General features: G+C 35.9%; 1 protein-coding gene and 1 long non-coding RNA gene across 15 annotated transcripts in view; one reads left to right on the plus strand and one right to left on the minus strand.

Annotated features, from left to right (window-relative positions):
* The window catches only part of SUPT3H (SPT3 homolog, SAGA and STAGA complex component), a 253,432-nt gene that overhangs the window by 13,794 nt on the left and 212,497 nt on the right, over positions 1-27,141 (minus strand). The window lies entirely within an intron of this gene.
* Positions 628-24,209, plus strand: LOC148127888 (uncharacterized). The gene is made up of 2 exons (XR_015740679.1): positions 628-888; positions 23,276-24,209. It is a non-coding gene; the product is annotated as an uncharacterized LOC148127888 (long non-coding RNA).

Below are 27,141 nucleotides of genomic sequence, written 5' to 3' on the forward strand. Positions count from 1 at the left end.
CTGAGAGACATATATATGCTTACTGCTCCAAACCCTTAGGATTACCAGTGGTTGAATTAAAGAAACTGACTTAACTATTTTCAGTATTTGCTGATCAGCGGATGAACTGCTTTGTGATGAGAGAAAAAATTACTCTCTGACAGTTTTTTTTCCTATGTTGGATACTAGCGAAGAGAATAAACAATTATTAGAAAGGATAAGAAAGTAGTTATTATATAAAATATTATTTGTTAATTGGCAGAAGTAGTTTATATAGTTACAAAATAGTTAATTAAATTTATTTAGGTAGAAAATTTATATTGCTATCTATTTTTAAAAAACAACACTGTGCAGCTAATAAATACACAATCAAGCCAAAACAAAACAAGATTAGAAAAACATAATTTCTTTCATTCAATTTTGAATTTTGTTCAATTGTTAAGTTTAAAAACAAAATTACACTGAATTCCAACATGAACATCTTTAAAAATAAAGGAAAATCAAACTATGACTATTTCCAGAACAACAAAAAAAAACCTAGAAAAACACAATGAAGTAAAATCACTCACATACAGACACATACACATATATTTGTGTGTCTCCAATTTTTTCTGACTCACAGAACAAAGTATTGCCTCTAGATCAGCCCTGAGATCTCAAAACATCAGCTCTTTTTTTCTTTGTTGGCTTTTGACTGCAAAGCATTTTGTGGTAACTCTCATAGGTCAAGTTCATATTTTTAGCTTTACTGGAGTTTTGAATTGCTTTCAGTTTGTGGGTTTAAAACGAAATCTTAACATTTCTGATGTGGCATTTTGTTTTCAGTAATTGATATTAATTTTCAGGTTGCACTTCTGGTTTTAATATGAGAAGATCTTGGAGAACTGCATTAAAAGATCCACACAAATGGTAAGGTGTTGTTTAGTTTCCATTTGTTTTATATTCAAAATGTTTTACATGCTTTAACTGCCATATACTTTCCTGGTTTCTCTTGTGCCAGATATTATCTCTACATTGCATAAAACATTGGCTGGCTGAAACAATTATTGTGATGTTTCTGCAAGTAGCCAGGTCTGGAATCTGGTGATAATCAACATTTCTACAAACTCAAGTTGATACACTGGACCTGTATTACACACTTTAAAGTGACTACGAAAACAGCGGTCAATTATTTATAGGGAGATACTATGCCAACAGCAGATGCTTTCCATATGTATAGCAGAATGCTGCAGTTCCCCTGTCTTCATTGTATTCACACTGCAGAATAGATTTGGAGATAGTGATATTCTCATAATAGGTTCTGCCAATATTGCACTGTTGAGAACCCTCAAGTCTGTAAGATACTACGGTAAGAAAATGGATAACTTGTTTATCAATGACAGTATTTTTTTAAAAAAATCACAAGCATCGCTTCTGGCACATTGTGTCAAAAATCAGTATTTAATGATGCTCTCTTAGATGTATAGCCAGAAGGCTCTGGAGTAAAACAGTTATTTAAATGAGTGACAAGGCCCAAAGGCTGATGCTAAAAAGTCATTATTACATATATTTTATGGCACTGGTATTACTTTTACTTTTTCAGGATCATTGTATTTAGGATGGTCATGCAGCTTTCCCAGGTGATAACAGGTTTACAGTGTCTGATACTTTTAAAACAGAATATACAGGTAGTCCTAGAGTTACAACAGTTTGTTTAGTGACCATTTAAAGTTACAATGTAACTGAAAATGTGACTTATGAGGTTTTTCACACGAACATTGTAGCATCCCCATGGCCACATGATCAAAATTCAGATCTTTGGTAAATGGTTCATGTTCACGTGATCAGCTTTTACGACATTCTGCCAAGTCATTGGGGAATCCAGATTCCCTTACCATGTTACTAACTTAACAAATGCAATGATTCACTTAACAACGATGGCAAGAAAAGTTGTAAAATGGGATAAACTCACTTAGCAAAAGTTTCACTTAGCAACATAAATTACGACCTCAATTATGGTCGTAACTCGATTACTACTTGTATTAGACTCCTCAGAGACTAGCATAATAAAGAACCTGGCTCATCTCAAATCAAGCCTAGAAAATTAAATGCATCCAGGTGATCACTGCTTCTCGAGACGAAGTGTTAGGTCTGACTGCCTTGAAAGAAGTATTGCACCAGACTTTTTAAAAAAGTGTAGTGAAATTTAACAGCTATTGCTCAATGACAAATACAAACACAGGTTTAGGAGAAAGCTACTTCAGAAACTGAAGGTTCAATTGCAGGCACTTTTGAATGAAAACTGTTTGTTTGGCTTCAGTTTAATCAGATATTAAGGCAGCTGTGGCTACCTTGATGGATGAAGTCTATCAAAAAAAAAAAAGGAGTGTCTTATTACAACTGATTCTTCTAGATCAGGGCCGTTAAACTCATGGCCTGTGGGCCGGATGCGTCACACGCTGGCCACACCAACAACCGGTTTTAGCAAAGGGAGAAAAAGTCTCGATATGTGATGCCAACATGCCGACATGAGTTTGACATCCCTGTTCTAGATAATTCAGTAGTCTAACTGAACCATGAGTTTTACCTAATGGATAGGTTTCAGATAATAGCAGGCCATACGTACTTTGGGAAAGAAGCCTATTTATAAAAATGCCTTTTTCTATATCTGCTTATCTTCAGTGGACTTCCTTTTTTCAAATAATAAAGTAAACATTATTTAGGAATTTTTATTATCTATCTATAAAAGGAGTCTTTCTTTACTGTCTTCTCAAAAGTATTAGTAGCACTAACTTTACAACGTTTTCAATTCTATTTTAGGTCCTTTTAGTGTTTTTCAGATATTGTCAGCATTTCATTTTGCTTATAGTTTCATTTTGTTTTATAGCCTCACTATTTTAGTGTGTTTATTCTGATGAAGAGTAATTTAAAAAATAAATAAATAAAAGTACCCAAATTCATCTTGTTTGTGTTGTTACTCAGCTTATTGCTTTTAATTTCTCTTGGGAAATGACTGGCTTTTGGCCTAACTAAAATGTCTGAAGTACATGATATAAATACTGTGGTCTGAAAAAAATGCAATAATAATGACAATCTCATAATTGTACTGTAGATTGCTCCATCACTAAGGTACTGCACATAATGTGGTTTAATGTGTCAGAACTTCATGACTACATTTCCGTGTTTCAAGATTTTTCTTATGTACCATGAAAATCAAAACATACTAAGTTTGTGGTATTTTGCTGAGATAGTATTAATTATGGAATAAAGATAAGGTCAACTTTTTATAAAGTTGGCAATGTCTACATTTAATTTTTTAAACAGGTGTTTTTGTCTGCATACTCTTCCATCTTTCTTCTTCCTAATATATGCACTCATTTATAAGAATAAACTGCTCCCAGTATCAGCTGGTGATTACATGCATACAACCATTCATGCTGCTTTCTTATCAACATTAGAAAAGCAATTTGCCAGGCCTTCATCAAAAATGTACTTCAATTTATTAGTATAGCCATATACTTTTTATACTCCTTGGTGCTCTCCCATCCAAATACTAATCAGATCCAATTTGCTGCAGAGTTTGAAAAATATGAAGACTTATTACTTACTTAACATGTTTTTGTTAATACAATTGCCTTTTTAGTAGCATTATTGTAACAATAGCTCTTAATCAGCTTGTAATCTACTAACACAAACATAGGGAATCTTTAGTTCATAGTCATAGGCATTAAAAAGGATCCAGTTAATCTACTACTTCAAGAATCCTTTGAAGCATTCACTTCACCATCTTCTGAACTATGTTCTCTTAAAAGCAAAGATGCTTTCCTGAACTCTATACAGAATAGATGATCTTCTATCAGTTTGATAACTGATCACGAAATGCTGTTTTATGCTCTATGGAAAAACCTATGTAATCATAATCAACTTTTCTGAATATCTCTCATGCTTGAAAAAGGATACAATGGCAAAGTGCTAAACAGAAGCAGAAGATTTGCAATTGGTTAATATTTTTTCCCTAAAAGTTATTTTCCCTACAACATTCACAAATCTAAATATCTTCTGAAATGGTTCAAGATCACAATTTCAACACCTGTTTTTGTCTCTTAGGAGCTATAATTGTACCTGACATGGCATGACTGACATCATCACTATCATCATCATCACCACCTACAACTTGTTAGAAAAATAACTATAGTGCAAACTGCACAAAACACATATAAAAACCACAGTTATATAATGTTTCATCCTAAACATACTTCCCTGGAATATAGGCTGTGCAAAAACTGTTCTTTGGGGTGAAATTAAAATTATTTGGGGTGGGGGTAACAGTGCTCATAAATGTCTCCTCTCCTATCATTGCTGGAGAATGATAATATCTGTAACAGGAATAACGACATGATTTCAACATACTTCACAAGATGAAGGCATTTTTATTACTATGTTCATGTAGTCCTCTAGAAATTCACTGTCTTTTCCAGGACCATGTCTGTTCTCAGTATTTTGTTTTTCTATTTATTTTCCTAATTCACAAATCAGAATTCAATATGAAGGGTACTTCGAGACAGCCAGGTCATTCATCCTAAATAAATCTTTTCTTCCCCAGAATTAGAGTTAAGAAATATTATAGAGGTCAACAAGTCTACTCCTTTGCATGATGTATGTTTCATTAGAGCTTCTCTAACAGATGGTCATCCAGTCTCTGTTTGAAAATCTCTAATGAAATTACCACAACATTTTGCAGCTGGTTCTACCAGCTAACAGTCACACAGGTCAGAGAGTTCTTCCTGATATTTATCTGCTTCATTATATCTTAGCTAAATATATTTATGGTTCATGTTTTTAATAGATTAAACACACATAGTTCCTTTAACTGTGCCTCATATTGCTATTGGTACCTCTACTCTGCGCTTGATTTATTTTGAATTGTGGTGTCAAGAACTAGATATAGTTCTCCAAATGGAATATTACCAGGGTAGAATGGAAACAAATAATTATTTCTTGTGATCTGAACTCTATTGTTTTGTTTATGTAACTCAGATAACATTTAGCTTGTTAGCAACTGCATTACACTGTTCACTCATGCTTAACTTATGATAAGCAAGGTCATCAGACTTTTTTCACATGCACTATTGCCAAGCTATTGCTACTGCAGTGATTAGAATGCAGTACTGCAGGCTACTTCTGCTGACTGCCAGCTGCCTGCAATTTGGCAGTTCGAATCTCACCAGGCTCAAGGTTGATTTAGCCTTCCATCCTTCTGAGGTCAGTAAAATGAAGACCCAGATTGTTAGGGGCAATATGCTGACCCTGTAAACCGCTTAGAGAGGGCTGTAAAGCACTATAAAGTGGTATATATGTCTAAAAGCTATTGCCATTGCCTATATTCATGTCTGACATTTTCCCTACCAGATGCAGGACAGACAAATGTCTTCCTTTTAAATACCTTATGCAGGTGATCTTCGACTTAGAACCACAATTGGAATCAGAAATCTAGTTGTAAGTCATCATGATTGGAAGTTGAAATATTTTTTTTTACATTTTCCCAGTGTTTACTTCATTAATCACCACAGTTATTAAGTGAATCACCATGTTCGTTAAGTAAATAATGCAGTCGTTAAACCAAACTATTTTTCTGGTAAGTATTTTTTGCTGGAAACCAGCAGAAACAATCAGAACCTGCAGTAAATATCACAAATCATGGTCAAATGACCGTGGGACACTACAACAGGTCATAAAACTGCTCAGAGTTACCGCATAGTAAAATGGATGGCTAATAAATTTTATAAATAAATAAACAAACAGCCAAATCAACTGCCAAGTAACCAAAATATGGTCATGTGACCATGGGGGGCCATTTAACTATGGCTAGAAGTGTTTTATGGGCTGTAGAGCAACTATTTTGAAGTGGCTGTAACTTTGATGAATTGTACAACAACCAGTTGTAAGTCAAGAATTATTCTTGTTTCCTCTTTTATTTGTAACTGGCCAGAATTAATGAGGAATTGGATAACTCCAAAGTCTAAATAAACAAATAGTCTTTTATGAGGAACAAATATTTGTTGAACAAAAGAAAAAATGTGCACAATAGTGTATTTTGAATGAATAAAAAATCATAGAACAAATATGGATGAAAAGGTAAATGAGTTGAGAAGTAAGGGACGATTGAGAAAGTCATAGTTGAACGGAGTTGCTCAAAAACCCAAACCAGAAAATTCAGAAGTTTAAAGAGCAAAAGGCAAAGTCTGGAGCAATGAATGGATGGGGTGGTTTGCAAAGATAGAAGGGCAGATATAGTAAGAAGTACTATAAACTAAACTTTTTCCTTTTTTTAACCATGACTTTAATTTCTTTATCTTAGTGAATCTTCATAAAACTGCTTACCTAAAAGGATGTCATATGATGGCTATGCATATATATGCAACCCTCTTTTTGGTTCTTCTTATGTTCACTGACTCACTGACAGAGCAATTCCATGTGGAAAGGAACTGTTACTACTAAACTGAGCAGACATTTGTTTCCCACTAGTAAAATCAATTTTATGTTTTTGAGTATCAAATAAATAATTAAAATATTCTTTTAAATTTGTAGAGATGCTTTATCCCCAAGTATGTTGTTAAAAACATTCCGTTTTGCAAAAACTTTTACCTATTAAAATAGCAGTCTCCAACCATTCCAGCTTTGTGGACTGGTAGCGGCAGCAGTGTTATGCCCCTGTCAGAGACTGAATCCGAGGAGGAAAACAAACAGCTGACAGGGAGTGGGAGTGTGGCTCCGTTGGCTGTGGAGGAAACTGGGGAAGGGCAAAGTCCAGCTCCCCCAGCAGGGGAGAAGTAGAATAAGGGAGAGGGAGTTTAGAGGAAGATCCAGGGCTACCCCCTCTTCATCCTAGGGCACGCAGGGAAGAACGGAGAAGAGAGCAACGTGGGTTATGTGGCTTAGGAGGGAGGCAAGGGCCCTGATTCTCATTAGCCACACCTGGGAATGAGAGTTTAAAAAAGATGCAAGCTGAGTGCCACATCTGCTGGGAACAAACATGAGATTATCTTGTGTTGACTTTGGTTATCTACATTCCTGGCATCCTCCCAACCATGTTGAATTACTGCTGTTCTTTCACATCTGGAATTCCTTCTCTTGCCCTGCTGGACTGATTACCTCATCTTGCCTTGATTGGACTTATAGTTACAGTTTTTGTTGACCACATTTTGCGCTTGATTCTCTGCAGCCAAAGGCTGTTCCTGGGAGAGTTTTTCTCCAGCCCAGAAGGTAACCAGAACATTGGGGGCAAAGTTGGAGCTAATAAAGAGACTCCTACTGATTATCTGACTGTTGCCTTTGTCCCACGCCCCGGGTCATCACAAGCAGGATGAGGGGAGGGGATGGTTCTGCACATGTGCCGCTCATGCAAATGGTGTGTATGTGCTTATGTATATGTAATTTTTATACCATTTTTATTTACATGATAGCATATGACATGAAGAATCACCTTAAAAAATCATGTTAATTAATTATTCTTCAATATATCTCTTCCTTCTTCAGGATATAGCATTGTTTTTATGTCAAGCTCCGCTCCTAGAGTCTTGTATGGACATATCAATACAGGGTGGTTTCTTTTTCTTCTTCTTTTTTTACCTGATAGAAAGTGATTTGCCACTGCCTTCTCCTAGCCAGCAGTTCTGGAAAGCTTCCACACATCATTTAATACTATAGCCTACTTTTAAAACAAAAACAAATTCTTTACTTCCTGTTAAAAGTTTAGTTATAAATGAAAAACACCAAGGGAGACTTTTAAAAATCTGAAAGTATTTGATCATTTCATATCATGCTGAGAAACAAATCTCAGTGATATGACCACCAGTGAACTCCCCCACCTCAAGCTCAAATATGCCAGTGCTAAAATACTTATACTTACTGTGCCGCCGGTTTAATTAAAGAAAAACAAAAGTGCACATAGTTTGCCAAAAGAAGGAAAGCATTTCAGTCAACTGTGTTTTCCTTTAGTAACAAGATCATGAACAAGTAGAGCATGCAACTTTTTCAACCATTGCTCTGTGTTAGATCAGTATATTTTAACCTACGGGAAATATGGAAGTTAAACTCTTATTTCTATTATTAGCTGAATAGGAAGAAAGCATAATCAAATGTCCTTTGACTCTCTATCCAAATTATAATCAAGAAGTGGGAAAGCAACCCAAATCTAATGTGAAAGTGTGTGCACGTGTGCGTGCACGACCGTGCATTTCATTCAAAGAAAATAACAATGCTGTAGAAGGCAAGGCTAACCAATGTATCTTTAAGACAGATTGTCTCCTCTCAGGAAGAGGACAAGCTAATTATAGTGTTCCTTTCAGAGGCAACTCACACATGTAAACTATTATGCAAAATATAAGTGTTTTTTTTCCTCTTCAAGAATGCTCAAGTTCATTAGACATGGTTTTTTCAATGTAGAAAATCAGGCCAGAAATGAAAATAAACAGCTTCTAGTATATGCAACATAATTCCCTCAGCATTTATGGAAATACAGTAAAAAGAGTCCTACAGAAATGTGACTTGACATTTCATGCTTTCCCCCCTTAATCTCATGTTCAGCATTTGCCTATTTGTACTATATTGTTTCCAATTTAACAGTACTTCAGTGAACGAGGATGGCTATAGTGGTAATAACTATTTGTTGGTGAATATTTTGGTCTAATTTAATCCAACAATTAACAGATACCGATGAAGACTGAACTCATATTTACTGTATGTACGTATTACATTTACTAGCCTGCTCTTGCAAAGGATGTCAGCAATACAGCATCCGAGAAAGACCCTTCCCCAGGTTTTTCAATTTCCAGTACTCTTTCTCTAATAATTTGCCTACTGGGCAGTTTATGCCAAATGGTTCACTTAATTGACCAGTTACATATGCAAATGCACTTCAATTCTGCTGCAAGTTCAGGTGAAATAACAGCAAATCATCCATGCAAAATAGATGCAGCAGAAATGCACTTCAGTTCAATATATTTATCGTGTCGGATTCTGAGGGAGAGGAGGAACAGCCGTCAGAGAATGGAGGTGTGGTTCCGGAGGTTGTGGAAGAGGCTGGGGAAGGGCAGAGGTTGGCTGGGCAGTCAGAGGAAGAAACAGGCCCATCCCCTCTTCATCCTAGGACATGCAGGGAGGATCGGAGAAGGAAACGACTTACGAGAGAGGAAGCGGCCATGATTCCCCTCATTGGTTGCAGCTGGGGAGAATAGTATATAAGAGAGATGGTTAAAACATAGCGTTGGCAGAAGCAAAGCGTGTTTTATTTTGGGCTGAAGTTATCTTGGTTGGCATCCTTCCAACAGACTGTGCCTTGTTATCTCCTTGAAGTTAGTAATTACTTATCCTGGTCGGTTGTGGAAATTCCTTCATTGTAGTTTGTTTTGGTTTTTTATTTCACCTCTTTCTGCTCATTAAGTTCAGACTGTATTGCTTTCTTTTGAAGTCTATTTTTGAATAAGTTTTATCTCCAACTGAGAATTACTGAACAGTGGGGCCAAGTTGGAGGCATTAAAGAACATTTATTTACGTTTTGGATTTTGTTGCGTTTGTGTTACACTCTGGGTCATCACAATATTCTTATGAAGCCAAGGGGAGAATATTTTGACTGAAAGCACACAAACGCTTTAGTTGGTATCCTTTTATTCCAAGCTGCCAATTGGCAAGCTTTTGTTTTTGACAATTCTTTAATATTCTGTCATCCTCCTCTGCTGTTAAAGATGGGTGCTCAACCCATGTAGATGGTGATGTAAAACCAGGAAGCAAACCCAAATATCTCTGCCAAAGCACTATTCACCAAACAACAGGAATGGCACACTTGCTGTTCAGGATGCCTTCGATGAAAGAATCACATCCAAAAGGAAATAACAGTCATCTTACCAAATTTATTTTCAGCTTCAGTTGGGAAAGGTTCAATATAATGCTACTTCGGATACCAGGTTTTGTTACTTTAATCCCAATGTGGGAAACATTGCAATCAGTCTTAAATGCCTTAACTACATTGAACTCTGCATTGAATTCTCAAAAATCCATCTCATCCCGGGAACGCTTTTTTTGAACTATTACCATCTGGCAGATGGTACTGAATAATAAAAACAAGGACAAATAGGCTGAAAAACAGCTTCTATCCCAGGGCAGTTGCTCTTTTGAATTCTGCTGTATCGTGCAGTGTTGGTGTGGTGTTGGGGGTTTCCGGTTCAATGTGTGAAGGGTGAAGGATGTGTGTTTGTGTTTATTTTCATGGTTATGATGTGCACTGAAGATGGTGTTTGATTTCGTTGTACGAGGTGCAATGACAATAAAGTAAACTAACTAACTAACTGAAGATTTATTAAACTTTGCCACTTTTAGAATATGAAGAGCCATCATTCATCCACAAAACATAACACTTCATTTTACACGTAATTCAGCAGCACCAGCTGATTGTAGGTATTAGTACAGTAAGCTAGAGCCAGACAGATTTCCTTTTTCTTATCATCATTGCTCCCATCATCTCCAGTATCTTTCTTGCCACTCCAACAGTATTTCTTCCAAAAGAGAGTACAGGTACTCCTCAATTTATGACCACAATTGAGCACGGTTGTTAAGTGAACCTGGCTTCCCCAATGACTTTGCTTGTCAGAAGGTCGCAAAGGCGATCATGCGATCCCAGGACACTGCGACTATCATAAATATGAATCACTTGTCAAGCATCTGAATGTAAATCATGCTACAATGGTTTTAAGTGTGAAAAATGTCATAAGTCACACTTTTTTCAGGGCCATTGTAACTTTGAACAGTCGCTAAATGAACTGTTGTAAGTTGAGGACTACCTGTATTTTAATGAATTCCTTTTAAATCACTTTTAAGCATTTTAAACAGATTGAGGGAGTTGTTAAAGGATGGATGTACTTTATCCTTTTTTAATCTAAATTGATATTTCCTTATGAAGGTGGAAGAATTAAGGTTTTATAAGATCACTTATATCATTCATCTTGATATTATAGGTTGGAGGGGTTGTATTGTGTTGCACTTTCGGGGTAGAATAAAAATATTTTCTTTAAAAACCAGCAGGAACAGAATTAGAAAATTGTTACTGGCTGCTCTAAAACTTTGGCAGAGTTTGGTTCTTTCTTTAATTGAAAGTCAGTTGTTTTCCCATCATTAAAGACTACAACACATATTTGAAAGGTTTAAGGGTAGAGATTGATAATGAATGCATGAAAAGTTGACATTTTGGAATAATAATTTTTATTTGAAAGTTGCAAATTATTTTTAATTTACTTAAGCAGAAATGTATTAATATTCTATATGAATGTATTACGATGATTTCTAAAAAATGATATACTACATGAGGAATTTTAATTGTCTTAAATTGCAGTATGTTAATTAATTCAATTAAACAAAATGTATTTCTTAATTTGGGTAAGCTACATTTTGCCACTGAAACTTGCAGATTACACTGCAGTAGAGGATTTGGAAACAGTTTAAATCAAGAGTTTATTTTACAAAAAAACTGAATATATTGTAAGGAGGGATCTAGGTAATTTGTGAGAAATTTAGAATCCAAAGTTAGAATCCAGGAATGATTTTGTGTTTTGAAGAATATCAAATAGGACTGATTTATTAAAATATTATTATATTTTTTTATTTAAAAAGAATTGGGTATCAACCATTTTACGCTGAAGAAGAAGTATAATGTAGCTAAAACTATAAAAGTTTGCATGGAAATAAACTACCATGCCAGAGTTGTAATTCTGGACTGAAAAACAGTCTTGTTGTTCAACTCTGTCATGGCATAATAACATGGCAAAATACATATGTGTTAGTGTTTACTGTTTCAACTGCAGTTGCTATAGCTCTATAAAGTTACATTTTCTCTTCTTTTTTTAAGTTATTGGGCTGATCCACAAACTGACAGTTGTTCGGGATTTCAAACTGATTCTTTTCCATCCTCTCAAATAATTCTGACTTGCTGCCGTTCTTATGACCACTATTGCCGCTGCTGCTGCTACTACTGTTGACTCAGTCAGTGTATTTTGGCACCTGAGCAGGAATGCATCAAAGTAGTGAAATGTAGGAAAAGGTTTGATACAAGCTTTATACATGCACCAATGTACAAAGAAGCTTTAAGTTGCCAAAGTGGCAAATTGACCATGAAATCAGAATTTTGAAATATCTAGCTTTTTAAAATTTGTCTTTCATCAAAGACTTCCAGTATGTGGGATCCAGATTTGCGTGCTGAGTGGATAGAAGAAGAGGATGAAATAACATGTTTTTTCCCATGCAGTCTCCAGTACTTACCATGCTAGAGGAAAGGAAAGCTACTGGAGAAGGAATGGAAATAGCCTCTCATCTCACAAAATCTCTGGGAGAAAGGATGTGTATAGCTCTCTACCTGGCTTAAAGGTCTATTAATTACGGATTGTGGTTTTTACTAGATTCTTCAGTTGCAGAATTATGGCTGCAGAATATTGAGTGTTTTATGCTTTTATCAGATCTGCCATATATTGGGAAAGTTTTGAAGGGGGGGGGGGAGAAAAAGGGAAGTTCTGTTTTTAGCTACAGTACTAATATATAGTTTTTCAAACCTCTTGCCAAACCAATGTTCAGTCTAATCCCTGCTCTAGCCTCGTGATTCTTTTTAAATAGATCCTTCCTTTTTTTTTTTTTCAAATTCATTAAAATACACCTAAGCCCTTCCTCTAAAAGGCTTGTTACATTTACAGTTTCTATTTGCCTTTAAATGTAATTGTATCTAGGCAACATTACTGCTGTGACATTGCAACATTTCCATTTTGAATTGGTTTGAATTTAATTATTCTTGCACAATTTTGGTGTTCTATTATTATTTATTACTCTTTTTGTCTGTAGAATATCATACTGTAGATCTCTTCTTTCCCCCCCCTCACTGTACCAAATGAAGATTTCTGGGAATTTGAAAGTCTGCACATTTCTTTCACACATTAAAATAAGTATTGCCAATTATAAATGTTTTACTAAAATTCCTTTTTTTTGCTTATTATTTGTGATAAGTGTGAATCTATTCCACATATGCAGTGCTCTAAGTGAAATGTTTAGGACATTTCAAATGAGTCACAAAGCAGCTCATGAGAGGGACAAGTAGAGAGAGACAAGTAGACAAAAAGTTGTTGTCCAGCTGAGTTCATGCCACATGTGAATAGAAACACATATAAAGAAGGTTGAGCATTTGCTGGAAAGAGTAGAAGCATATATCACCATACCACCCCAGCTATGAAGCTCCTTAGCCAATTTCCATCATAAAGTTGGCTCTTTTTATACAGGAGACAGCAGAATTCCTGGCCACAGCAGCCTCATTCATGTATCAGCCAACTGGATTATTAGAATGTGACATCCCTGAGAGCTTTCAGAGGAAGGGAGAAAATTTTGCAGTCCTAAGAGCTATTCTCGAGGTGGATGCAATAAGGGAGGGATGGAGGGAGGGAAGAAAAGAAAGGAAAGAAAAACTATTTTCCATGGCCATGAAAACTAGGACCAGTGATACAGAATATGAATTGCAGCTTCCTAGATTTAATTTAAATTCAGAAAAACTTTGTCACTGTAAGTTCTATATAACTGTTGGAACAGTTTACCTATGAAGTTGTTACATTTGATGATAATGATGATTTATTGTAGCCACCCATTACAAACAACTCCATAGTTCGTTCTAGGGGGAGGGGAGGGGAGAATTAAAAGGGCTTGGGCAACAATCTCTTAAGGGTGGCTTAATAGTTTTTCCTGCACATTTCAGAGCAATGGAATAGATGATCCATGTAGTCCCTTCTAAATCTATGATTTGACAACCTTATTATCAAAAAAGAGAAACATCTTCCCCCTTATAAAAGTTAGTTGGGCTGATGAGAACTGAGCATAAACTTGTCTTCAAAGCACAGTAGTGCTAAGGTATCAGTATAGTGCCTTGCTTTTTATCAGTCAAACTTCCGTGTCTATCATTAAAAGCACCCTTTCATTTGAAACCTATATTATGCATTCCAATTCATATTGCTTAAGACAAACATGCACCTGATATTTGCAAGTGCTATGTCTTCTTTTAGAAAAATCAGACTTCAACAGGCCTGAGCCCAATAGGACCAGACCTATCTGTCTGGAATTTAACAGGCTTCATCTTCTCAAAATAGGTTTGTTAAAGTAATTAATAATTTACTATCAGACTGCAGTGCTAAATGGAAAATAAATCAGGTATGCGTGTAACTACTTTCCATTCTCACTGCCGATTCCTATAGTTCAGTGTAGAGCTTTCTGAAAAGATTGGCTGCACTCTGAATCTCCAAACAGTTGTGCTTTTTTGGGCAGAGAATTAGAGGAGAGGGAAAGCTTGCATGGAATTTGCCATTAACAGCAATTTACTCCATTTTAGCTTTAAAAGGAAATTTACAGGCAAAGTTCCTACAAAAGATGTTTCCGTGGTTTTAAAAAATATTTTTTTCTTTCAATTTCATCTGTTCTAAAGTTTGTAATAGTTCCAGTATTCTGTTTTATATGACCCATTTAACAACATCAAAAACACCTTAAAATTATAGCTTTAGAATAGTACATATTTAGTAAGTATTTAAATACTTACTGGTAGTTACAAAAGTAGTTTCAACTAAGATATAGTTAATATTTAAATGAGTTTTTTATTTTTTAACTTGGTTAAAGTGGTTCACAAGGCCATTGAAATAAATAAAATAAAATATAGGGAAAAGTATAAAATGATAATATCAACATAATAAAAATAGATTAATTGGAGCTACTGGTAAGGATAAATCAGCTCAAATTCTGGGGAAAATCTTCAAAGTAGGCAATTTCCTAATCTCTTTTGGGAGTAGTTAAGTGTCATAGTTACAAGTTATATTTTGGTTGCCCTAAACCTTTTTTAAATAGCCAGGATCATCAGTGCCTCACTGCACCTATGTCTGAAATTGCTCTATTTTTAATGCATATTGAACTAAAGCTCATATGCACTCTGGGATGTGCTTTCTGCAATTGGCTAACTTAATTTTTCTGTACAGACTGTACAGTTTCTTCTAGAATATCATGTGCATTCAACACACACTGTTCCCCCAAAAAAATCTGAAGCAAGAAAACAATGACACAAACAGCTTTAATAATCAAGGTCCAATAATATGATGAAGAAATCAAACAATTTCACTTTCAAAATCACAAGTTTGTTTATCAGTATCAAAGATGATATTGCATGAAGTGTTTTGAAAAACTATGAAGTGTTTTTCCCTTGAAAGAGATCCATGGATGCTGCAATGTGACGATATTTCTTTGTTTTTTTTTCTTTTATCATATGATGAGCTATCTTATGACCTACTCCTTGTTTCTTAAAATAAATTCTGTGATAAAATGTTTTAGCAAAATCTACACAAAGAGAAATGGTAAACAGTTTTATTTTCTGGATGTTCAAGGTCTTTTGTAGATATATTCTGATGAATCATTATCCAAAACTTATTTAACTACTTTTAAAATTAAAGATACTGGAGTCTGTGTTCTCTAAAACCTTTCTCATCCAAAGCTTCTAATAGTTTCAATATTTCTTTTTTATTATTTTGAGAGATATGTAAAATTTGGCCATAAAGCTTAATTATTCCTAAAAATATTTATTGGATTTAAAACCGATATCCTTTAATTTGTTAGAAATCTTTTTTTTATTATCCATTCAAAATCCAGTTGTTCACTGATGGAAGACAACATTTTTAAATAGATAATATTCAGCTTATTCTGCTTTTAATCACACTGACACATATCCCAAGATTCCATTACACTTCTCCAGAATTTTGTCACATTTTTTGTGCCAGAAAAACAAAATCTAGGAAAACGCTTGATTCTTAATTGAAGCATTGCACATTAGAGGAACAGAATTTAATGATTTGATTGTAATAAAGCAAAGGAGGTAGGACATTTGAATACCTTTCAACACCTCCAATTTTCAAACACTTTTTTTTCCTTTTCAGTTTAGAATAGAATAGAATAGAACAGCAGAGTTGGAAGGGACCTTTGAGGTCTTCTAGTCCAACCCCTGCTCAGGTAGGAAACCCTATACAATTTCTGACAAATGGTTGTCCAAGTTCTTCTTTAAAACTTCCTGTGTTGCAGCATTCACAACTTCTGGAGGAAAGTTGTTCCACTGATTAATTGTTCTAACTGTCAAAAAATTTCTTCTTAGTTCTAAGTTGCTTCTCTCTTTGATTAGTTTCCATCCATTGCTTCTTGACCTGCCTTCAGGTGCTTTGGAGAATAGCTTGACTCCCTCTTTTTTGTGGCAACCCCTGAAATATTTTAAGACTGCTATCATGTCATGCCTAGTCCTTCTTTTCATTAAACTTGACATATCCAATTTCAGCAAGTGTTCATTATATGTTTTAGCTTCCAATCCCCTAATCATCTTTGTTGCTCTTTTCTGTGTCCTTTCTAGAATCTCAACACCTTTTTTTTTTACATTGTGGCAACCAAAACTGGATGCAGTATTCCAAGTGTGGTCTTACCAAGGCATTATAGAGTGGTATTAACACTTTAGTTTAATTATAAGAGTTTAATTTTAATATTAAGGTTAATATTAATATTAAGACAATTTGAGACCTTTTTTCTAGCTTTGATTTTTGAGAATCCTGCTGGCATTCTTGCATTCATCAGATTGTTTCCTTTCTTCTAATACCCTCCTATGGGTCTTCTTAGGCAGGAATTAGCTAACTCCTTTGTTGAACTGATAACAGTCGATGTTATCAGTTAATGATGGTGAATCATGTAATTCTTGGAGTTGTTCAGAGTTCCACTTGAACATTTCTAAAGATGATGTTGAACTATGGAATGGGAAGAACTGCAGAGAAGAGCTGTAAGTGCTATTCTGAAAAAAATCAGCCTGATTTCATCCTGCAAGAATCATTTTTATGTGACATTAAATATTATTCCTCTCAGGTATTTATGACATGGATATTTTTTCCCCTCTCAGGTCACCTTTTCACCCTTTTTTTAGGCAAACAATTTTAAACTAGGTTTGCTTGTTTTTTTGCTGTCTTTGGAACAAATGTCAGTTATGCTGAATGGGCATGGAATGTTACTCAGGAATATTACTCTTTAAGATGGCAACAGGTTAAACTTAGAGCTGTGCAAACTTTGAAATGCCACATTCAAATTAAGCTTGGCAAATCCCTCAAAAAAGTTAAGCGTTGGCAAATTTAAATCATTTTTGACTCTAAACTGGTTTCCCCCCACTTAGCTCTGTGCCATCACATGTGAGTTAAAACCCACAAAAACCTGCTTGCAGTGGCTTACTCTATTTTATCTTCTTGCTATAGCAGATACTCACGTCTTGCCAACTTTTTTTTTTAAAAAAAAATCCTTTTCTTAGAACCAGTAAGTTCTTTACCAGTCAGTGTACCTGGGCCTACATGTAAATTGTTTGCAGGTAATATGGTTGGTTTATTTAATGAGAAGATCAAATCAAATGTGCATTATATATGTTATTGGGTACAATCTTGTTGTATAGTCTAATAAATTTGCAAAGGTTTGTCCTGGGCCTGTCACAGTGGTGGGATTCAAATAATTTAACAACAGGTTCTCTGCCCGGTTTCTGGGTGGGTGTGGCCATGGTGGGTGTGGCCTTGTCCTCCGACACCATCCTGAGAGTGAAAACAGACTGTGGAGGACCCATTTTCCACCTCCCCAGGCTCCGGAGGCTTTCTAGAGGCCAGAAATAGGCCCATTTTCACCCTCCATGGGAAGAAGATAAGCAGAGGAAGTCCCGTAGCAAAGTGAGGCCCTGTACGACACCATGCTATCAATAGGTAAGCATTTGGAAATTCTACCAGTGGCTGAAAAGGGCTGGACTTAAAAGACAGCATTGAGGCACTGATCACAACAGCACAAAATCAAGCAGTGAGCACCTGATCCAAAGAAACAGAGATCAATCATATGAGACAGGATCCAAGGTGCACACTGTACAAAGAGGCCCCTGAAACAGTCCAACATAAAGTAGTAGGATGTAAGATTAAGGCATTGAATGGCACACACAAATAGCTGGCATTGTATACCAAAACATCTCCACAGTGTATGACGTAGACCCTTCCAAGTCTAGATGGCAGATTGCACAGGCCAGGGAGAATAACAGTGCTAAGATCCTGTGGGACTTCCAGATGTACAGGCAGGTATTGGCCAATCAACCAGACATCATGTTAGTAGACAAGGATCAGAACACACTGATCATTGATAAATGTAGTGATGCAACATAGCAATATCAGGAAGAAGGAATATGCCAACCTGGAGAAATACCAGGACCTGAATGGCAAAGGATGTATAAAATAAAGGCCAAAGTATTCCCAGGGGTGATAGGAGCACTTGGGCTCCTAAACAGGGAGAGTAGTTTCAACAGATCCCAGGAACACCATCAGAGCTCTCTGTCCAGAAGAGTGCAGTGCTAGGAACAGCTACAATCCTGCAGGGAACCCTCAACCCCAGGCTTATAATAGAGGACCCAAGATTGAAGAAGGCACATACCACTCTTAAGGGTGAGAAAGAATTGTTTTTTTTTATATCCAGACACGCAGTGTCTCTCTCACACACTGTACAAACAAACAGACTTGGTTAAGAATTACCAAGCTATGGTTGGCAAATTGGGAGGAACAATTCACAACCACAACTTTATAATTATATTTGGATGGAAAAACATAGATTATCTGGGAACAGCAGTACACAAGGAATACATGGAGAATTGGGATCAAATAAATTGTCTAAAAACATTCAGAGCACAGAAGATCTCCTACATTTCTTATACAGGTAGTACTCAACTTACAAGTGTTGGCGTAGTGACCATTCAAAGTTACAATGGCTCTGAAAAAGGTTATTTATGATCATTTTTTACACTTAATACTGTTGCAGCATGTATTACATCTGTATGCTTGACAATTCATTCACATTTATAACTGTTGCAGTGACCTGGGATCATGTGATCACCTTCTGCAACTTTCTGATAAGCAAAGTCAGTGGGAAAACCAAATTCACTTAACGTCCATGTTACTAAATTAATAACTGCAGTAATTCACTTAACAAACATGGCAAGAAAAAATGTATTAACTTTCTTTTCCTTAGGGCCAATTGTTAATGATCCCTCTAAGTTTCTCGGTGGCCTGACTGCTTGTCTTCTAAGAAATTGGCCAGTTAACCTTTTAAACCTTTAAAATGTTTCTTCTGTCAGCATGTTGAAGAAGTTGGAAGAACTTTTATGTGGCAACATTTCACAATAATTTAAATGATATTACTGTTGGGATAGGATAATGTTTTTATGATGATGATGATGATGATGATACCGGTACTAATTTATAAACTGTGCTTTGGTTTTTATTGTTTGTTTACATATAAATGAATAAAACAGAAGTATCTTCCTGCAAAATATCCACAAAAGTTAGTTTGCATTTAAATGTATGATATTAAAAATAAAGATATTATGTATGATATTAAAAATAAAGATATTATTATTATTTAAAAAATAATACAGCTGCTTCTCATCTCTGATAATGCCTGAACTTGATGTTCTAACGCAGGTCTGAAAATCTGTATTATCTAGGTAGGTTTTTGGAATAAGAAAGGATAGCAAAAGGAAGGACTCAGCTCCTTCCTCATTATAAATAGTACAGTTTTCATATGAGACTTGGGGACAGACTATTGCTTATTTCTCTCTTCTACTTTTTAGGGACATCCAATATAATGTGGAGGTTGTTTTTTTATTTTAATCTTAGATTTTCATGGAAATAAGCATGCTTAAAACAGCCGATGAAGGAGAGCTTATTCATTTCAAGAGGCCATTTCTAGTGGAAGGGCTGAGCTTCTGGCTCTGGAGAAATTAGATTCTAAATAGCTTTGTAGCATCGGCACTGTGGAAATACAAAGCTTCTTCTGGGATTCCCACTTTGTCTCTACAGGGATATAAACAATATGGGGCATACAAGTCAGTTTGGTTAAAAGAGCAACTTAGTTAATACTGGTGGTATTTCTGGGAGTTTATAAGAGTAGCTTGAGCAATGATCAGAAGCAGTCATCACAATAGCTATCTAGGTAGAGAGTCAATAAGAATGCTCTTCCATAAGGAACAAAGCTTGATCTCACAGTTGATACATTTATTGGCTATTATTAGTTCTATTTGATTTGACCAGCTCACTAAACTCCAGGTAACTTAACTAATAACAACAGGAGCAAAAACAATCACTTTTCCGCCTAGGACAGATGAAATGATAAACTGAAAAGCAGAAGAAAATAACAGAAAATCAACAATTAAGATCAGCCAAAACATTTCCAGAGGATGTCACTAATAGGGCTTCAACTATATCAACCGGAAAATAACTCAATGAAAGATTGGAGTTAAGATCCTTGGGACTGGTGACTGCCAAAAGTCTCAGAATAACATTTTCTGGAACAACGCTCTGTACAGGCACAAATGTAGTGCACAGAAACACTAATTTCATTGTATCAGAATATTTTTAAACTATAAACTCTTGGTCAATCTCTTTAAATCTTTTGAAAGTGACTCAATCAACTATTAAAAATATTGAACTTTAAAATCATTGTCAAGGCAATAAAAGCTTCCATATTAATGTACAGATATGTATCCCTGGGTAATCCATCAAAAATGCTTAGTTGTTTTAGAACAATTTTATTGCTTTTATTCAAAAGCCATCATTATTGTGTGCATGATGTACATAATTAAATCTATTTTAAAATTATTCCCCAGTTGAGTATTAAACTCAATTGCACTCTGCAAATATTGCTTTCAATAATGCTTGTTCTAAAATACGTGGAGCTTCTAAAGCTTATTTTAGAAATCCTGGATTCCTTTCCAAAAGAGGTGCCCTCCCCCAGTAAATTCCAAAGGAGTACCTTAAGATATTTTTCAATTGGTCATTTTTGGCATACTTTTGTATTCAATGTTGCATCTGAAAGAGGAAACAAGCAGAGGTTGTTTTTTCTCATCCTGTAAGCTCCTGTGTAAGTGGTTCAGCACTGACTTCGTGAGGACCAACAGTAGGAATGTGTCTTTATCCACAGGCAGCAAAAAATGTATCATCTCATCTTGGAGTAATTTATCCAATAAGATGATTTAGGGGATAGTTCAATGGCACCAGTTTTGGAAGGCCAAAGCAGAGGGAAGGAATATAAATCAAAGGTGACTGGCAGGTAAAGGATATATGCAGCAATCAGCCAAACCATGTGCACCCTGGCACAAATTCAACAAGATCATTTATAAAAAATTTAAGTCAGGAATACACAAAAGGGGGTCTGGTGCTAACTAAATCCACAGATAGATTACACGCCACTGAAATAAACACTTCCAGATGCTGGTGTACAAAAACCTTTCACAGAAAGAAATGTTTTCTTTCATAAATTTGAAGGGAGGAACCTCGGGTGAAGGGAGAGGAAAACAAGGGCTCCATACTGAGACCTGGTTTCCTACCGCTTTTACGGAACTAGTCATTTTTTTCCAAAATATAAAATGTGACACACAAAAAAACAATATGCTGAAATTCAGCCCTACTAAGTAAACTTTAATACAGCCATGTTTGGGTAGCAAAAAGAATATCTTTGGGTCTTTTATAAAGCACTTAATTTCGATGCAGCTCAACTGACAACACACGCTGTATCTTACTGATGTTTGCCCTGAAGGACAATGGTGTTTCTTGAAGACTTTTACACACATACACCTTTCACATGCTATGCATAAGTGAAAAAGTAATAATTATGCAAATTGTATAGACAGAAACAAGGTTTTGAAGAGTGTAGAAGAGTCTAAGTTGTTAAGAAAGACTGCCTAACATATCAAAGTATGAAAAGCCTCAACATTTTTGTGTAGTTTAAGATTAATACACTTTAAAATGAGGCAAAGAAAATTACATTACACTGTGCTTTTTATTATACATGTTATATTTGATAAAATTTATTCCTCTTATATTTTATTACACTGGAGTAAAAGGGTATTATGACACATATGCTTATTTTTAAAATGTATTTCAATCAATAATGCTTTTCAGAGTTCATTTCCAATCATGAATCCAATCATGACAGAAATTATTCTGAGATTTCTGAACCTCACTTGCAGAATCTTCCCACAACGATTGCAGGAACTGGGTATGTCTAGTTTAATGAAAAGGACTAGGGGAGACATGATAGCAGTGTTCTAATATCTCAGGGCTGCCCCAAAGAAGAGGGAGTCAAGCTATTCTCCAAAGCATCTGAGTGTAGGACAAGAAGCAATGGGTGGAAACTAATCAAGGAGAGAAGCAACTTAAAACCAAGGAGAAATTTCCTGACAGTTAGAACAATTACAAACAATCAGTGGAACAACTTGCCTCCAGAAGTTGTGAATGCTCCAACACTGGAAGTTTTTTTAAAAAGATGTTGGATAATCATTTGTCTGAAGTGGTGCAGGGTTTCCTGCCTAAGCAGGGGGTTGGACTAGAAGACCTCCAAGGTCCCTTCCAACTCTGTTATTCTATTCTGTTCTATTTTGTGGGGAGCAGAGAAGGAGTATAACTTTTTTTGTTTAAAGGAATTTTAAAAATGTGACACTTATTGACATGTTTCAGTATGGACTTTTACCATCATGAGTTGAAGGAACTATCACAATGAAACTTGGGGAAGGCTCCCACAACTTTATTAGTTGCATTAGCCATATCCTTGCTATCACCAGCTGTTATTATAACAGCTGATATTAACAAGATAAATTATTTAAACCTAACATTTCAAAAGGAATATTTGTGTCCAGATAAAGGAAAAGCAAGAAGATGACACTGGCACTTTTTCAGGCCCCTTGTAAGCATTTTGCACGCATTCTGTATCCATTCACATATACATTTTATGGTTATAAAGTAAGTGTTTTTTGAGGCCCAGAAGCAATTGCAGTAGGAAATGGCACCTTGCCAGCAGAGAAAACTGCCAATCCCAAAAGCAAGCAAAGGTAACAGTTTGGGTGGGAGAAAGTTATTTAAGAAAAAAATAGCCAAAGCTAAAGTAAATGACAGTAGCCGAAGAGGATGAATTTCCAATGCTAACACAAATAAAAGAAATAAAAGAAGGAAAACTATTTGTTTTTCCTACATTCCTCAATATTCGTGAGGCAGTCAGATTTCTTTTTCAAAGTTAAAGTGGAAATATTTAATTTCTAAATCTAAATTTCTAAATTTAAATAGCAACATTTGGAATACATCAAGAAAGGTATCAAGGCATTTCTGTTAATGGTTTTGCACTAATTACATTCTTATTCATTTATATACTTTGTTCTATATTTATTTACCATATTTTTCAGAATATAAGACGCTCCGGACTATAAGGCTATAAGGAGGAAAACAAGAGAAAAAATCTGCCTCTGCCTCCCGGCATCCATCTGGTATTCATCTGGCTAGCATCTTTGCAGCAAACAGTAAACAGCCCAGTCAGCTTCAGCACGTTATCGCAGCCCCAGCACATAGCTTGTCAGGGCTCCGCTCCGTTATGCCCACTACCAATTGGTCAGCTTAGCTGAGCTGCTGCCACCAGCGGGGAACACTGGAGCCTCCGAGCAGCTGATTGGTGATTGGATTTGCCTCCTGGAATATCAACTGTTCCAGGCAGCGGGGATTGCTGCAGCTCATCTGCCACAGCCCGTTTGCTGGCAAACAGGCAGCTGATTGGCAACGGACCTACCCCCTACCCCCCCACCCCAGTGCAATATTTGCTCTATAAAATGCACACACATTTCCACCTACTTTGGGGGGAGGGGAAGTGTGTCTTATAGTCCAAAAATTATGGTATATAACTTGATTACAATGTCTTAAGAAAGCATAATATTTTAAAGAGAATACTACATATTAACAATATTCAAAGTAGTTACCCATATCCAGACATTTAGATACAAATAGATGAAACAGTTTTAAAACATTCTATGAGAATTCCGATTTTATATCAAGTACTATCAATAGATTTTAGCCCGTTCGCTTTTTTGAGTTTTTTAAATGCATCTAGTTGGCATTTGTATGATGTGAGACTAGATCAACTACTCCTGTATTAGGAGTAGGTATACTGAACTCAAACAACATACAACAGTTGTAACTGAAAAGTTTTACAGTTTATGATATCAAAATCATCAACCAATTGTTATTAGCAATAATAATGATTACACAAACAATATTACATATTAAGTCCTAAACAGTATAATTATACAAAATGAAATGAGATCAATAAAGTCCAAACTTGGTTCTCTTAATATATGGTATTACTGCAGTGCAATGTACATAATGAAATGTTACATTATCAAATCTGTGCTAAAAAAGCATCTCAGTTACAATTCAGCTCAACTCTGCTGTATATAATTTTAAAATATGCATGAATATGTAGAAACCTCCAAACAATGGCCTTTGATAAGCTAAACAACATGATATATAATCTAATCATTTGCCTAATTATTTTCCTTCTCTGTAGGTACAGCCTTTGAGAAACCTAAAAATATCATTTATAGGAAATTATAACTGGTATACAGATATTATGTCTCCCACTAACTAAGTGATATTTGATATTGAGCAAATTAGAAATGCTGTTGGTGACCCTATATATTCTCCAGACTCTAGTCAATGAACAAATCCCCACATATATACTTTGACCTTTTTGAAAAGCCAATTCTCTTTTTTTTTTCTATTTACCCAATTTAAATACCATTTTCAAGCAATTGGTTTCAGCACCAAATCAAAACTGGCTACATCTGTAACACACCCATGTTGGCAGAAAAATAGCTTTTTCTGCAATATTTTGTTTCAAATAATAATGGAAGTGAATTCTTGGAAAGATAGAATATTGAATTCATAAGAATCAACAATATTTGGGGGTTGTTATTTTTGAAAAACCTGGCTACTCTTTTTTTATTGTGAAATTATATAGACAAGACGATGGTGATGTCCTTTAAATTGCTTTCCATGGTGGCTATCTGTACATGGCAAAGTCTTTGTGTGTCCTGATATACCACCTACAACAAGCTATTTCTCAACTTTATTTAAAGGCCCATTGAAGAAATACTCTGATGCAAACCATGAGCATGATTAGTTCTGCTCAAAAATAGTTATCACAGGAACAACATTGTGAGGTTTATTACTCACAGCAGCCTTTAGTTTTCCTACTTTGTTTTACCTCTTGAATTGGACAGATATGAAATTCAAACTAGGGCAAATCGTCAATAAAGAAAATATTTGGCAAATGGAGAAACATGCATATTTCTTTTAAAATAATTTTCCTCATATAGCTTCAAATTATTTCCAGTTGAGAATGCCAATTTATTTTTTATTTTGTTAAAGACACCTGTTGGCTTAATGCAATAACAGTTTCATAACCTCAAAGAAATTCATGTTTCCAAATTTTAATATTTCAGCATAAAGCAACATTATATTTTGACCATTTATGTTGTCAGCACAGGTGGATTAATCTTAAATTATCAGCATGTATGGAAGAAAGAACTGTATCTACCAATGACACAGTCATATACTTTAAATCAGTGGTCGCCAACCAGTGGGCTGGGGACCATTGGTGATCCATGAGGAAATTTTGGTGGTCTGCAGGGAAATGTCACCCTCAAAGCAATTAATCCAGGCTGCGCAGGAACACAAGGCTTCACCACCCACATGGCCCACGGGAGCACAAGGTTTGAGTCACTTGCATTGTGAACAACATGAGGTAGTGAGGGGAGGGGGAAAGGGTGGAGGGGGAACTTGTCCCACTCGCCCCACGTGCCTGGCCTGGGCACCGGGGTGCTTCTTTCTGCTTCTTCTGCTTTTGGCTGCATGCAAGGAAAGCAGCAAAAGTCTTTATTTCTCTCCCCCAAACTCTGCCAGAAATGAGTCTTTGGGACCCTGCAAGACATCCTGCTCCAAGAGGCTACGCCGGCACAACAAGTCTCACAAAGACTCATTTCTGGCGGAGTTTGGGGGAGAGAAAGAAAGACTGCTGCTGCTTTCCTTGCATGAAGCCAAAAGTCTCTCTCAGTCTCCCCCTGAGAACAGAGCTGGAGATGGTATCCTGCAATCCCAAATAAAGAATGATCGATTGGTAGGAAAATGGAGTGGTGAATTTTCCTTCAGACTTTTTTGGGGATTTTCCCAGGGTCTCTGGTCTGCAGGATTTAAAATTATGAGTTGGTGGTCCCTGAGGTCCAAAAGGTTGGCAACCCCTGCTTTGAATGAAGATACACTATAGAGCAGGGACGTCAAACTGACGGCATCATGTTGCTGTCACATGATGTATTACACCTCTTCCCCTTTCCCTAAACTGGGAGTGGGCGTGGCCAGCACATAACATATCCGGCCCATGGCCCGTGAGTTTGACACCACTGCTGTAGAGTCTCAGCAAAGGGAAGAAACATAGGAACATAAACTGTAATTATGTATGCACTGAAATGATGTTAATTGCACTACTTTTAATGATTTAATTTTGCTATATTATCTTGCTTGATTGGCACACACAGTAAAATTTAAAAACTAATTCTTCTGCATCCATTTTCCATCTGCATTATAGACAACAAATTGTTAATTGGCAAAGCCCTAATTCAGACATGAAACACAAATAACAAACTCACGTAGAGGCAGTGGAGACACTAATCTGGCTCAAGCTAAGAGTTCAAATGCAAAAATCATTTTGGGTAAATTTCATATTGTTAACACTCTGATTATATTTTAAACAAATATCTCTGAATGCAGGGATAATGGGGAAGAATCTAGACCCCTTGAAGCACATCTATGCCATAAGATCATCCATAGAAAATACCAACCCAGAAACAAGAACAGGGACATCACAAGCATTATAATATTTTCCTTAATTTTTCCCATTCCCCAATAACTGCACTCTAAAGTGACTAAGATTATACATATATTGGTGTGGAATTAAAACTTAAAGTTTAGAATTTATAAGTTGATATGTGGTATCAAACTGTTAATTTATATATTGCACATTATTCCATGATTAATTTCCTCCATACACTAAATCAGTGGAAATTGTCCTAGAGTCAACTTCTACCTTGAAGCATATTGTCTGCTGTGTGACTTTTCCCCAGAATACTCCTCATACATCAATCCAAGTGAGGTCTGAGAAGAGGTGCAACTTAATCCAGGGCTGTTAAACTCCTGGCCTACGGGCCGGATGCATCACGCATTGGCC

This window comes from Pseudonaja textilis, chromosome 1 (assembly GCF_049901715.1).
Source record: "Pseudonaja textilis isolate UNSWEBS1 chromosome 1, rPseTex1.2, whole genome shotgun sequence".
Classification (NCBI taxonomy): domain Eukaryota; kingdom Metazoa; phylum Chordata; class Lepidosauria; order Squamata; family Elapidae; genus Pseudonaja; species Pseudonaja textilis.